This window comes from Pangasianodon hypophthalmus, chromosome 1 (genome assembly GCF_027358585.1).
Source record: "Pangasianodon hypophthalmus isolate fPanHyp1 chromosome 1, fPanHyp1.pri, whole genome shotgun sequence".
Classification (NCBI taxonomy): Eukaryota; Metazoa; Chordata; class Actinopteri; order Siluriformes; family Pangasiidae; genus Pangasianodon; species Pangasianodon hypophthalmus.
Window position 1 is genome coordinate 20,493,639 of NC_069710.1, and position 12,817 is coordinate 20,506,455.

The window sequence follows — 12,817 nt, forward strand, 5'->3', positions numbered from 1 at the left end:
TTCGCATTCACAAACATGGAAAAGCGTAAAGTTAAAAAATGTACTGCAGTCAGCCACTAGAGGGCCTCGGAGACATTTTGGCTTCACTTTGGAATCCCTGTTACAGCATCCACCCGTACACTATGTACAGTGATTGGCCGAGTCGCTTTTGATATACTCACTGAGATAGACTTTGACCTGTTGCAGTACATTAAAATGGAACTAAAAGAACTTTTTAATGCAATTAATAATTGTAATAAATTATATTATTTATTGAACATTGGATTTTATCAGATTGGTTTTGTAGAATAGCCTATTATTTGCTTAGTGCAAAAGATTGCTGTTACAGACTTTATTGTGTTGTGGAAGAAATGTTTATTGCAAATATTAGCAGTATAATAAATAAATAAATAAAAGAGCGCATTTCCATGGTGCACTGAATTTTTTTTCACCATTGAGGATGTGTGTAAAGTGATTTTATTTGATGACAGTTAACCACTTATTAGACAGGCGGAGGCAAATGGCATAAGGAACTATCAAATTCCCAGACATGAGGCTAGCGACTATGGCTTAATGACTTTAAGGCAAACTTCATTGTGAACTGTGATTTTGGCTCTTTGGTATTTGCAGTTAATCCCCATAAAGGAGCTCGGGTAGGCACGACCGAGACTAGAACTCGGCACGCTGGATACAGAGTTCGTAGCACTAACCACCACGCCGCCACGGAACAGCTGACGTCGCAAGCGGCATCGACGCCCGAAAACGCTGACTATCCTGATCAAACTACGGAGCATGGATCACTACATTTGTTGGCAAATACAATAAATGAGACTTACGGTAAAAGAAAAAGAGCAAACGTCTCTCATTATGTCAGTAGACGTTTTAAAAAGTTTATTAGGGGGCCAAGCACCGAAGGTGCCTAGGTACCCTATTGTTGTTCTATGTTTCTTCTTCTTCTTCTTCTTCTTCTTCATCTTCATCTTCTTCGTCTTCTGGCTAGGGTGTCTATGTGAGCCCATGGAACCATCTGGTAAAAAGCTGTGAAATTTGGCACACTGTTTGGGGAGGGTCTAAGGAACAGTTTGACCAAACTTGGGCCAAGTGTTGCCAACGTTCTAGCTCCACCATGGGGTCAAATTTGGGCCTAATTTAGAAGTATATTTCTGATCATAAGCTTTGAACCATGGGGCCAACATGTAAATGCCAAGCAACTGTATACCATGGGTCAAGAGAAGTTCAATGCACCCAATGGAAGCATATGGTATTAGGAACTATCAATTCCCCAGACATGTGGCTAACACCTTTATCCGAAGGACTATGAGGCACGCGTTGTGGCTAAAGCATTCTCGGGCATGAATTTGGCATTTGAAGAGCCCATGAAGAAAGACAGACAAACAGGTTCCACCGAGATTTGAACTCGGATCGCTGGATTCAGAGTCCAGAGTGCTAACCATTACACCATGGAACCACAGAGGACTGGCGAGCCCACGGCATCGGCTCCAGAAAACTCGGACTATCCTGATGAAAATCTGGAGCATGCATCAGTACAATTGGAGGGAAGTACAATAAATAAGACTTGTGGTAAAAGCAAAGCACACACGTCTCTCTTTATGTCAGGAGACGTTTTAAAAAAGTTTATTTAAAAATATTTTTGCATTGGAGGATCAGATTCTGCAGGCTTTTTCAGTGATAATGCATTGTCATGAAGTGGTATATAAATCGAGGGGAATACTTTCACAGCAAACACTGCATTTTGTTGAAAATGAAAAACATTTGAATATTATGTTACTGTCCACATTTACACTCAACTCAAGGTGCTTTTTTTTTTTTTGAGGAAAACATTTGCTGCTCTCCATGAGTTTCACCTAGCTCTGACAGAAAGTTCCCCATCTGAGCGGAGAAGTGTGCTCTTTTATGCTCCGCTCGTTCAGTCAGAGGAGACAGTTTTAAAAGGAGTTTGAGAGCTCGCTAAAGTCTTGCAGGTGTTTATAGGTGTTAATAGGTGTTTATTTATTGTTTACTTTTATAAAACGCATTTATCGTAAGGAAAAAATCTTGGGAGAGATATGAATGTCAGCTGAACTTGTAAAAATGACATTTTGGCTTCACTTTTGAATCCCTGTTACAGCGTCCACCCGTACACTATGTACAGTGATTGGCCGAGTCGCTTTTGATATTTTATTCAGTACATGTGGTGGGAAAACTCAACACTGTATTTACACGGTGTATTTTAAATTTGCTTTGTCACCGTTTTATTTACATTCATGGCATTTGGCACACGACTTTATCCAACCTTACACAAAACAAGTCTATTCAAGTGTGCTGTTAGTATACGTCTTTTAAACTAATAATGAGAGAGTATACTTTCAGTCTACTTTTTATGTACTTATCAGAGATATTCTTATAAAATTATACTTAAGTATACTTGGCTTGTACTGACAAGTATACAGAAATGTCTAAGTATTTTGGCCTATATTTGTACTTAATCTTTTGATCAAGATATAGTTAAGAAAAGTATAATTAAGTATACTTGGCTTGTAGTTGTGTTTACTCTTTTGATAGCGTAGCCTATTAAATACTTTTTTTTGCACACATATTGGCAACTTTGAGGTAGTACCCCAGCATATATTTTACATACGATCTTATAAACGTACATGTTGAAGTTTATAGTAACAAGTCAGCTTTGGGGTGGAATAGCTTAGAGTAAATAGCACATGGATGGAACTGAACCTGATCTTTTTTGTACACAGTACGATTAACCCACAAAGAAACATGTAAGCATTTGGCTGATTTTATTGACAATTCTTGCAAGGTGTTAGAGTCTTGTAGCACACTTGATTCATACTGGCTAAGCCTTTACCAGAATATATAATTTTAAATCTCACCACAAAACATGAAGTCGAAGAGCAAAAGGAGCCAGCCTCTTCACATCATACATAAATCGTTGGCTACAGCACTGAACTTGTGATATGACTCATGACTGCTCTTTTAGTCCCGTTCATATGGATTTGGCAAAGGTGTAACGTACAGTTTTCAGCAGAACAAGACATGGCTTTGCCACATGGGTCTTGACTATCGTGTCCAAAACTGTCAACCGCCTCATCCACCACGGCCGTTTATTTATTGTTAACGCCAGTAAAACTTTTAAAAATGACAAAGCTCTGTCCCCAAAACTAATCTGGAGAGATGTAGCTTAAAATGTAAGTTGGGTCTTTTCGCATTCACAAACATGGAAAAGCGTAAAGTTAAAAAATGTACTGCAGTCAGCCACTAGAGGGCCTCGGAGACATTTTGGCTTCACTTTGGAATCCCTGTTACAGCATCCACCCGTACACTATGTACAGTGATTGGCCGAGTCGCTTTTGATATACTCACTGAGATAGACTTTGACCTGTTGCAGTACATTAAAATGGAACTAAAAGAACTTTTTAATGCAATTAATAATTGTAATAAATTATATTATTTATTGAACATTGGATTTTATCAGATTGGTTTTGTAGAATAGCCTATTATTTGCTTAGTGCAAAAGATTGCTGTTACAGACTTTATTGTGTTGTGGAAGAAATGTTTATTGCAAATATTAGCAGTATAATAAATAAATAAATAAAAGAGCGCATTTCCATGGTGCACTGAATTTTTTTTCACAATTGAGGATGTGTGTAAAGTGATTTTATTTGATGACAGTTAACCACTTATTAGACAGGCGGAGGCAAATGGCATAAGGAACTATCAAATTCCCAGACATGAGGCTAGCGACTATGGCTTAATGACTTTAAGGCAAACTTCATTGTGAACTGTGATTTTGGCTCTTTGGTATTTGCAGTTAATCCCCATAAAGGAGCTCGGGTAGGCACGACCGAGACTAGAACTCGGCACGCTGGATACAGAGTCCGTAGCACTAACCACCACGCCGCCACGGAACAGCTGACGTCGCAAGCGGCATCGACGCCCGAAAACGCTGACTATCCTGATCAAACTACGGAGCATGGATCACTACATTTGTTGGCAAATACAATAAATGAGACTTACGGTAAAAGAAAAAGAGCAAACGTCTCTCATTATGTCAGTAGACGTTTTAAAAAGTTTATTAGGGGGCCAAGCACCGAAGGTGCCTAGGTACCCTATTGTTGTTCTATGTTTCTTCTTCTTCTTCTTCTTCTTCTTCATCTTCATCTTCTTCGTCTTCTGGCTAGGGTGTCTATGTGAGCCCATGGAACCATCTGGTAAAAAGCTGTGAAATTTGGCACACTGTTTGGGGAGGGTCTAAGGAACAGTTTGACCAAACTTGGGCCAAGTGTTGCCAACGTTCTAGCTCCACCATGGGGTCAAATTTGGGCCTAATTTAGAAGTATATTTCTGATCATAAGCTTTGAACCATGGGGCCAACATGTAAATGCCAAGCAACTGTATACCATGGGTCAAGAGAAGTTCAATGCACCCAATGGAAGCATATGGTATTAGGAACTATCAATTCCCCAGACATGTGGCTAACACCTTTATCCGAAGGACTATGAGGCACGCGTTGTGGCTAAAGCATTCTCGGGCATGAATTTGGCATTTGAAGAGCCCATGAAGAAAGACAGACAAACAGGTTCCACCGAGATTTGAACTCGGATCGCTGGATTCAGAGTCCAGAGTGCTAACCATTACACCATGGAACCACAGAGGACTGGCGAGCCCACGGCATCGGCTCCAGAAAACTCGGACTATCCTGATGAAAATCTGGAGCATGCATCAGTACAATTGGAGGGAAGTACAATAAATAAGACTTGTGGTAAAAGCAAAGCACACACGTCTCTCTTTATGTCAGGAGACGTTTTAAAAAAGTTTATTTAAAAATATTTTTGCATTGGAGGATCAGATTCTGCAGGCTTTTTCAGTGATAATGCATTGTCATGAAGTGGTATATAAATCGAGGGGAATACTTTCACAGCAAACACTGCATTTTGTTGAAAATGAAAAACATTTGAATATTATGTTACTGTCCACATTTACACTCAACTCAAGGTGCTTTTTTTTTTTTTGAGGAAAACATTTGCTGCTCTCCATGAGTTTCACCTAGCTCTGACAGAAAGTTCCCCATCTGAGCGGAGAAGTGTGCTCTTTTATGCTCCGCTCGTTCAGTCAGAGGAGACAGTTTTAAAAGGAGTTTGAGAGCTCGCTAAAGTCTTGCAGGTGTTTATAGGTGTTAATAGGTGTTTATTTATTGTTTACTTTTATAAAACGCATTTATCGTAAGGAAAAAATCTTGGGAGAGATATGAATGTCAGCTGAACTTGTAAAAATGACATTTTGGCTTCACTTTTGAATCCCTGTTACAGCGTCCACCCGTACACTATGTACAGTGATTGGCCGAGTCGCTTTTGATATTTTATTCAGTACATGTGGTGGGAAAACTCAACACTGTATTTACACGGTGTATTTTAAATTTGCTTTGTCACCGTTTTATTTACATTCATGGCATTTGGCACACGACTTTATCCAACCTTACACAAAACAAGTCTGTTCAAGTGTGCTGTTAGTATACGTCTTTTAAACTAATAATGAGAGAGTATACTTTCAGTCTACTTTTTATGTACTTATCAGAGATATTCTTATAAAATTATACTTAAGTATACTTGGCTTGTACTGACAAGTATACAGAAATGTCTAAGTATTTTGGCCTATATTTGTACTTAATCTTTTGATCAAGATATAGTTAAGAAAAGTATAATTAAGTATACTTGGCTTGTAGTTGTGTTTACTCTTTTGATAGCGTAGCCTATTAAATACTTTTTTTTGCACACATATTGGCAACTTTGAGGTAGTACCCCAGCATATATTTTACATACGATCTTATAAACGTACATGTTGAAGTTTATAGTAACAAGTCAGCTTTGGGGTGGAATAGCTTAGAGTAAATAGCACATGGATGGAACTGAACCTGATCTTTTTTGTACACAGTACGATTAACCCACAAAGAAACATGTAAGCATTTGGCTGATTTTATTGACAATTCTTGCAAGGTGTTAGAGTCTTGTAGCACACTTGATTCATACTGGCTAAGCCTTTACCAGAATATATAATTTTAAATCTCACCACAAAACATGAAGTCGAAGAGCAAAAGGAGCCAGCCTCTTCACATCATACATAAATCGTTGGCTACAGCACTGAACTTGTGATATGACTCATGACTGCTCTTTTAGTCCCGTTCATATGGATTTGGCAAAGGTGTAACGTCCAGTTTTCAGCAGAACAAGACATGGCTTTGCCACATGGGTCTTGACTATCGTGTCCAAAACTGTCAACCGCCTCATCCACCACGGCCGTTTATTTATTGTTAACGCCAGTAAAACTTTTAAAAATGACAAAGCTCTGTCCCCAAAACTAATCTGGAGAGATGTAGCTTAAAATGTAAGTTGGGTCTTTTCGCATTCACAAACATGGAAAAGCGTAAAGTTAAAAAATGTACTGCAGTCAGCCACTAGAGGGCCTCGGAGACATTTTGGCTTCACTTTGGAATCCCTGTTACAGCATCCACCCGTACACTATGTACAGTGATTGGCCGAGTCGCTTTTGATATACTCACTGAGATAGACTTTGACCTGTTGCAGTACATTAAAATGGAACTAAAAGAACTTTTTAATGCAATTAATAATTGTAATAAATTATATTATTTATTGAACATTGGATTTTATCAGATTGGTTTTGTAGAATAGCCTATTATTTGCTTAGTGCAAAAGATTGCTGTTACAGACTTTATTGTGTTGTGGAAGAAATGTTTATTGCAAATATTAGCAGTATAATAAATAAATAAATAAAAGAGCGCATTTCCATGGTGCACTGAATTTTTTTTCACCATTGAGGATGTGTGTAAAGTGATTTTATTTGATGACAGTTAACCACTTATTAGACAGGCGGAGGCAAATGGCATAAGGAACTATCAAATTCCCAGACATGAGGCTAGCGACTATGGCTTAATGACTTTAAGGCAAACTTCATTGTGAACTGTGATTTTGGCTCTTTGGTATTTGCAGTTAATCCCCATAAAGGAGCTCGGGTAGGCACGACCGAGACTAGAACTCGGCACGCTGGATACAGAGTCCGTAGCACTAACCACCACGCCGCCACGGAACAGCTGACGTCGCAAGCGGCATCGACGCCCGAAAACGCTGACTATCCTGATCAAACTACGGAGCATGGATCACTACATTTGTTGGCAAATACAATAAATGAGACTTACGGTAAAAGAAAAAGAGCAAACGTCTCTCATTATGTCAGTAGACGTTTTAAAAAGTTTATTAGGGGGCCAAGCACCGAAGGTGCCTAGGTACCCTATTGTTGTTCTATGTTTCTTCTTCTTCTTCTTCTTCATCTTCATCTTCTTCGTCTTCTGGCTAGGGTGTCTATGTGAGCCCATGGAACCATCTGGTAAAAAGCTGTGAAATTTGGCACACTGTTTGGGGAGGGTCTAAGGAACAGTTTGACCAAACTTGGGCCAAGTGTTGCCAACGTTCTAGCTCCACCATGGGGTCAAATTTGGGCCTAATTTAGAAGTATATTTCTGATCATAAGCTTTGAACCATGGGGCCAACATGTAAATGCCAAGCAACTGTATACCATGGGTCAAGAGAAGTTCAATGCACCCAATGGAAGCATATGGTATTAGGAACTATCAATTCCCCAGACATGTGGCTAACACCTTTATCCGAAGGACTATGAGGCACGCGTTGTGGCTAAAGCATTCTCGGGCATGAATTTGGCATTTGAAGAGCCCATGAAGAAAGACAGACAAACAGGTTCCACCGAGATTTGAACTCGGATCGCTGGATTCAGAGTCCAGAGTGCTAACCATTACACCATGGAACCACAGAGGACTGGCGAGCCCACGGCATCGGCTCCAGAAAACTCGGACTATCCTGATGAAAATCTGGAGCATGCATCAGTACAATTGGAGGGAAGTACAATAAATAAGACTTGTGGTAAAAGCAAAGCACACACGTCTCTCTTTATGTCAGGAGACGTTTTAAAAAAGTTTATTTAAAAATATTTTTGCATTGGAGGATCAGATTCTGCAGGCTTTTTCAGTGATAATGCATTGTCATGAAGTGGTATATAAATCGAGGGGAATACTTTCACAGCAAACACTGCATTTTGTTGAAAATGAAAAACATTTGAATATTATGTTACTGTCCACATTTACACTCAACTCAAGGTGCTTTTTTTTTTTGAGGAAAACATTTGCTGCTCTCCATGAGTTTCACCTAGCTCTGACAGAAAGTTCCCCATCTGAGCGGAGAAGTGTGCTCTTTTATGCTCCGCTCGTTCAGTCAGAGGAGACAGTTTTAAAAGGAGTTTGAGAGCTCGCTAAAGTCTTGCAGGTGTTTATAGGTGTTAATAGGTGTTTATTTATTGTTTACTTTTATAAAACGCATTTATCGTAAGGAAAAAATCTTGGGAGAGATATGAATGTCAGCTGAACTTGTAAAAATGACATTTTGGCTTCACTTTTGAATCCCTGTTACAGCGTCCACCCGTACACTATGTACAGTGATTGGCCGAGTCGCTTTTGATATTTTATTCAGTACATGTGGTGGGAAAACTCAACACTGTATTTACACGGTGTATTTTAAATTTGCTTTGTCACCGTTTTATTTACATTCATGGCATTTGGCACACGACTTTATCCAACCTTACACAAAACAAGTCTATTCAAGTGTGCTGTTAGTATACGTCTTTTAAACTAATAATGAGAGAGTATACTTTCAGTCTACTTTTTATGTACTTATCAGAGATATTCTTATAAAATTATACTTAAGTATACTTGGCTTGTACTGACAAGTATACAGAAATGTCTAAGTATTTTGGCCTATATTTGTACTTAATCTTTTGATCAAGATATAGTTAAGAAAAGTATAATTAAGTATACTTGGCTTGTAGTTGTGTTTACTCTTTTGATAGCGTAGCCTATTAAATACTTTTTTTTGCACACATATTGGCAACTTTGAGGTAGTACCCCAGCATATATTTTACATACGATCTTATAAACGTACATGTTGAAGTTTATAGTAACAAGTCAGCTTTGGGGTGGAATAGCTTAGAGTAAATAGCACATGGATGGAACTGAACCTGATCTTTTTTGTACACAGTACGATTAACCCACAAAGAAACATGTAAGCATTTGGCTGATTTTATTGACAATTCTTGCAAGGTGTTAGAGTCTTGTAGCACACTTGATTCATACTGGCTAAGCCTTTACCAGAATATATAATTTTAAATCTCACCACAAAACATGAAGTCGAAGAGCAAAAGGAGCCAGCCTCTTCACATCATACATAAATCGTTGGCTACAGCACTGAACTTGTGATATGACTCATGACTGCTCTTTTAGTCCCGTTCATATGGATTTGGCAAAGGTGTAACGTCCAGTTTTCAGCAGAACAAGACATGGCTTTGCCACATGGGTCTTGACTATCGTGTCCAAAACTGTCAACCGCCTCATCCACCACGGCCGTTTATTTATTGTTAACGCCAGTAAAACTTTTAAAAATGACAAAGCTCTGTCCCCAAAACTAATCTGGAGAGATGTAGCTTAAAATGTAAGTTGGGTCTTTTCGCATTCACAAACATGGAAAAGCGTAAAGTTAAAAAATGTACTGCAGTCAGCCACTAGAGGGCCTCGGAGACATTTTGGCTTCACTTTGGAATCCCTGTTAGAGCATCCACCCGTACACTATGTACAGTGATTGGCCGAGTCGCTTTTGATATACTCACTGAGATAGACTTTGACCTGTTGCAGTACATTAAAATGGAACTAAAAGAACTTTTTAATGCAATTAATAATTGTAATAAATTATATTATTTATTGAACATTGGATTTTATCAGATTGGTTTTGTAGAATAGCCTATTATTTGCTTAGTGCAAAAGATTGCTGTTACAGACTTTATTGTGTTGTGGAAGAAATGTTTATTGCAAATATTAGCAGTATAATAAATAAATAAATAAAAGAGCGCATTTCCATGGTGCACTGAATTTTTTTTCACCATTGAGGATGTGTGTAAAGTGATTTTATTTGATGACAGTTAACCACTTATTAGACAGGCGGAGGCAAATGGCATAAGGAACTATCAAATTCCCAGACATGAGGCTAGCGACTATGGCTTAATGACTTTAAGGCAAACTTCATTGTGAACTGTGATTTTGGCTCTTTGGTATTTGCAGTTAATCCCCATAAAGGAGCTCGGGTAGGCACGACCGAGACTAGAACTCGGCACGCTGGATACAGAGTCCGTAGCACTAACCACCACGCCGCCACGGAACAGCTGACGTCGCAAGCGGCATCGACGCCCGAAAACGCTGACTATCCTGATCAAACTACGGAGCATGGATCACTACATTTGTTGGCAAATACAATAAATGAGACTTACGGTAAAAGAAAAAGAGCAAACGTCTCTCATTATGTCAGTAGACGTTTTAAAAAGTTTATTAGGGGGCCAAGCACCGAAGGTGCCTAGGTACCCTATTGTTGTTCTATGTTTCTTCTTCTTCTTCTTCTTCATCTTCATCTTCTTCGTCTTCTGGCTAGGGTGTCTATGTGAGCCCATGGAACCATCTGGTAAAAAGCTGTGAAATTTGGCACACTGTTTGGGGAGGGTCTAAGGAACAGTTTGACCAAACTTGGGCCAAGTGTTGCCAACGTTCTAGCTCCACCATGGGGTCAAATTTGGGCCTAATTTAGAAGTATATTTCTGATCATAAGCTTTGAACCATGGGGCCAACATGTAAATGCCAAGCAACTGTATACCATGGGTCAAGAGAAGTTCAATGCACCCAATGGAAGCATATGGTATTAGGAACTATCAATTCCCCAGACATGTGGCTAACACCTTTATCCGAAGGACTATGAGGCACGCGTTGTGGCTAAAGCATTCTCGGGCATGAATTCGGCATTTGAAGAGCCCATGAAGAAAGACAGACAAACAGGTTCCACCGAGATTTGAACTCGGATCGCTGGATTCAGAGTCCAGAGTGCTAACCATTACACCATGGAACCACAGAGGACTGGCGAGCCCACGGCATCGGCTCCAGAAAACTCGGACTATCCTGATGAAAATCTGGAGCATGCATCAGTACAATTGGAGGGAAGTACAATAAATAAGACTTGTGGTAAAAGCAAAGCACACACGTCTCTCTTTATGTCAGGAGACGTTTTAAAAAAGTTTATTTAAAAATATTTTTGCATTGGAGGATCAGATTCTGCAGGCTTTTTCAGTGATAATGCATTGTCATGAAGTGGTATATAAATCGAGGGGAATACTTTCACAGCAAACACTGCATTTTGTTGAAAATGAAAAACATTTGAATATTATGTTACTGTCCACATTTACACTCAACTCAAGGTGCTTTTTTTTTTTTTGAGGAAAACATTTGCTGCTCTCCATGAGTTTCACCTAGCTCTGACAGAAAGTTCCCCATCTGAGCGGAGAAGTGTGCTCTTTTATGCTCCGCTCGTTCAGTCAGAGGAGACAGTTTTAAAAGGAGTTTGAGAGCTCGCTAAAGTCTTGCAGGTGTTTATAGGTGTTAATAGGTGTTTATTTATTGTTTACTTTTATAAAACGCATTTATCGTAAGGAAAAAATCTTGGGAGAGATATGAATGTCAGCTGAACTTGTAAAAATGACATTTTGGCTTCACTTTTGAATCCCTGTTACAGCGTCCACCCGTACACTATGTACAGTGATTGGCCGAGTCGCTTTTGATATTTTATTCAGTACATGTGGTGGGAAAACTCAACACTGTATTTACACGGTGTATTTTAAATTTGCTTTGTCACCGTTTTATTTACATTCATGGCATTTGGCACACGACTTTATCCAACCTTACACAAAACAAGTCTATTCAAGTGTGCTGTTAGTATACGTCTTTTAAACTAATAATGAGAGAGTATACTTTCAGTCTACTTTTTATGTACTTATCAGAGATATTCTTATAAAATTATACTTAAGTATACTTGGCTTGTACTGACAAGTATACAGAAATGTCTAAGTATTTTGGCCTATATTTGTACTTAATCTTTTGATCAAGATATAGTTAAGAAAAGTATAATTAAGTATACTTGGCTTGTAGTTGTGTTTACTCTTTTGATAGCGTAGCCTATTAAATACTTTTTTTTGCACACATATTGGCAACTTTGAGGTAGTACCCCAGCATATATTTTACATACGATCTTATAAACGTACATGTTGAAGTTTATAGTAACAAGTCAGCTTTGGGGTGGAATAGCTTAGAGTAAATAGCACATGGATGGAACTGAACCTGATCTTTTTTGTACACAGTACGATTAACCCACAAAGAAACATGTAAGCATTTGGCTGATTTTATTGACAATTCTTGCAAGGTGTTAGAGTCTTGTAGCACACTTGATTCATACTGGCTAAGCCTTTACCAGAATATATAATTTTAAATCTCACCACAAAACATGAAGTCGAAGAGCAAAAGGAGCCAGCCTCTTCACATCATACATAAATCGTTGGCTACAGCACTGAACTTGTGATATGACTCATGACTGCTCTTTTAGTCCCGTTCATATGGATTTGGCAAAGGTGTAACGTCCAGTTTTCAGCAGAACAAGACATGGCTTTGCCACATGGGTCTTGACTATCGTGTCCAAAACTGTCAACCGCCTCATCCACCACGGCCGTTTATTTATTGTTAACGCCAGTAAAACTTTTAAAAATGACAAAGCTCTGTCCCCAAAACTAATCTGGAGAGATGTAGCTTAAAATGTAAGTTGGGTCTTTTCGCATTCACAAACATGGAAAAGCGTAAAGTTAAAAAATGTACTGCAGTCAGCCACTA

General features: G+C 38.9%; 4 non-coding genes across 4 annotated transcripts; all 4 read right to left on the reverse strand.

The window, feature by feature from the left end:
* Positions 1-1,375: 1,375 nt before the first annotated feature.
* Positions 1,376-1,447, reverse strand: trnaq-cug (transfer RNA glutamine (anticodon CUG)). The gene has a single exon. It is a non-coding gene; the product is annotated as a tRNA-Gln (tRNA).
* Positions 1,448-4,568: 3,121 nt separating this feature from the next.
* On the reverse strand, positions 4,569-4,640 carry trnaq-cug (transfer RNA glutamine (anticodon CUG)). Its single transcript has one exon. It is a non-coding gene; the product is annotated as a tRNA-Gln (tRNA).
* Positions 4,641-7,755: 3,115 nt separating this feature from the next.
* On the reverse strand, positions 7,756-7,827 carry trnaq-cug (transfer RNA glutamine (anticodon CUG)). Its single transcript has one exon. It is a non-coding gene; the product is annotated as a tRNA-Gln (tRNA).
* Positions 7,828-10,940: 3,113 nt separating this feature from the next.
* trnaq-cug (transfer RNA glutamine (anticodon CUG)) lies at positions 10,941-11,012 on the reverse strand. The gene has a single exon. It is a non-coding gene; the product is annotated as a tRNA-Gln (tRNA).
* Between the last annotated feature and the right edge of the window lie 1,805 nt (positions 11,013-12,817).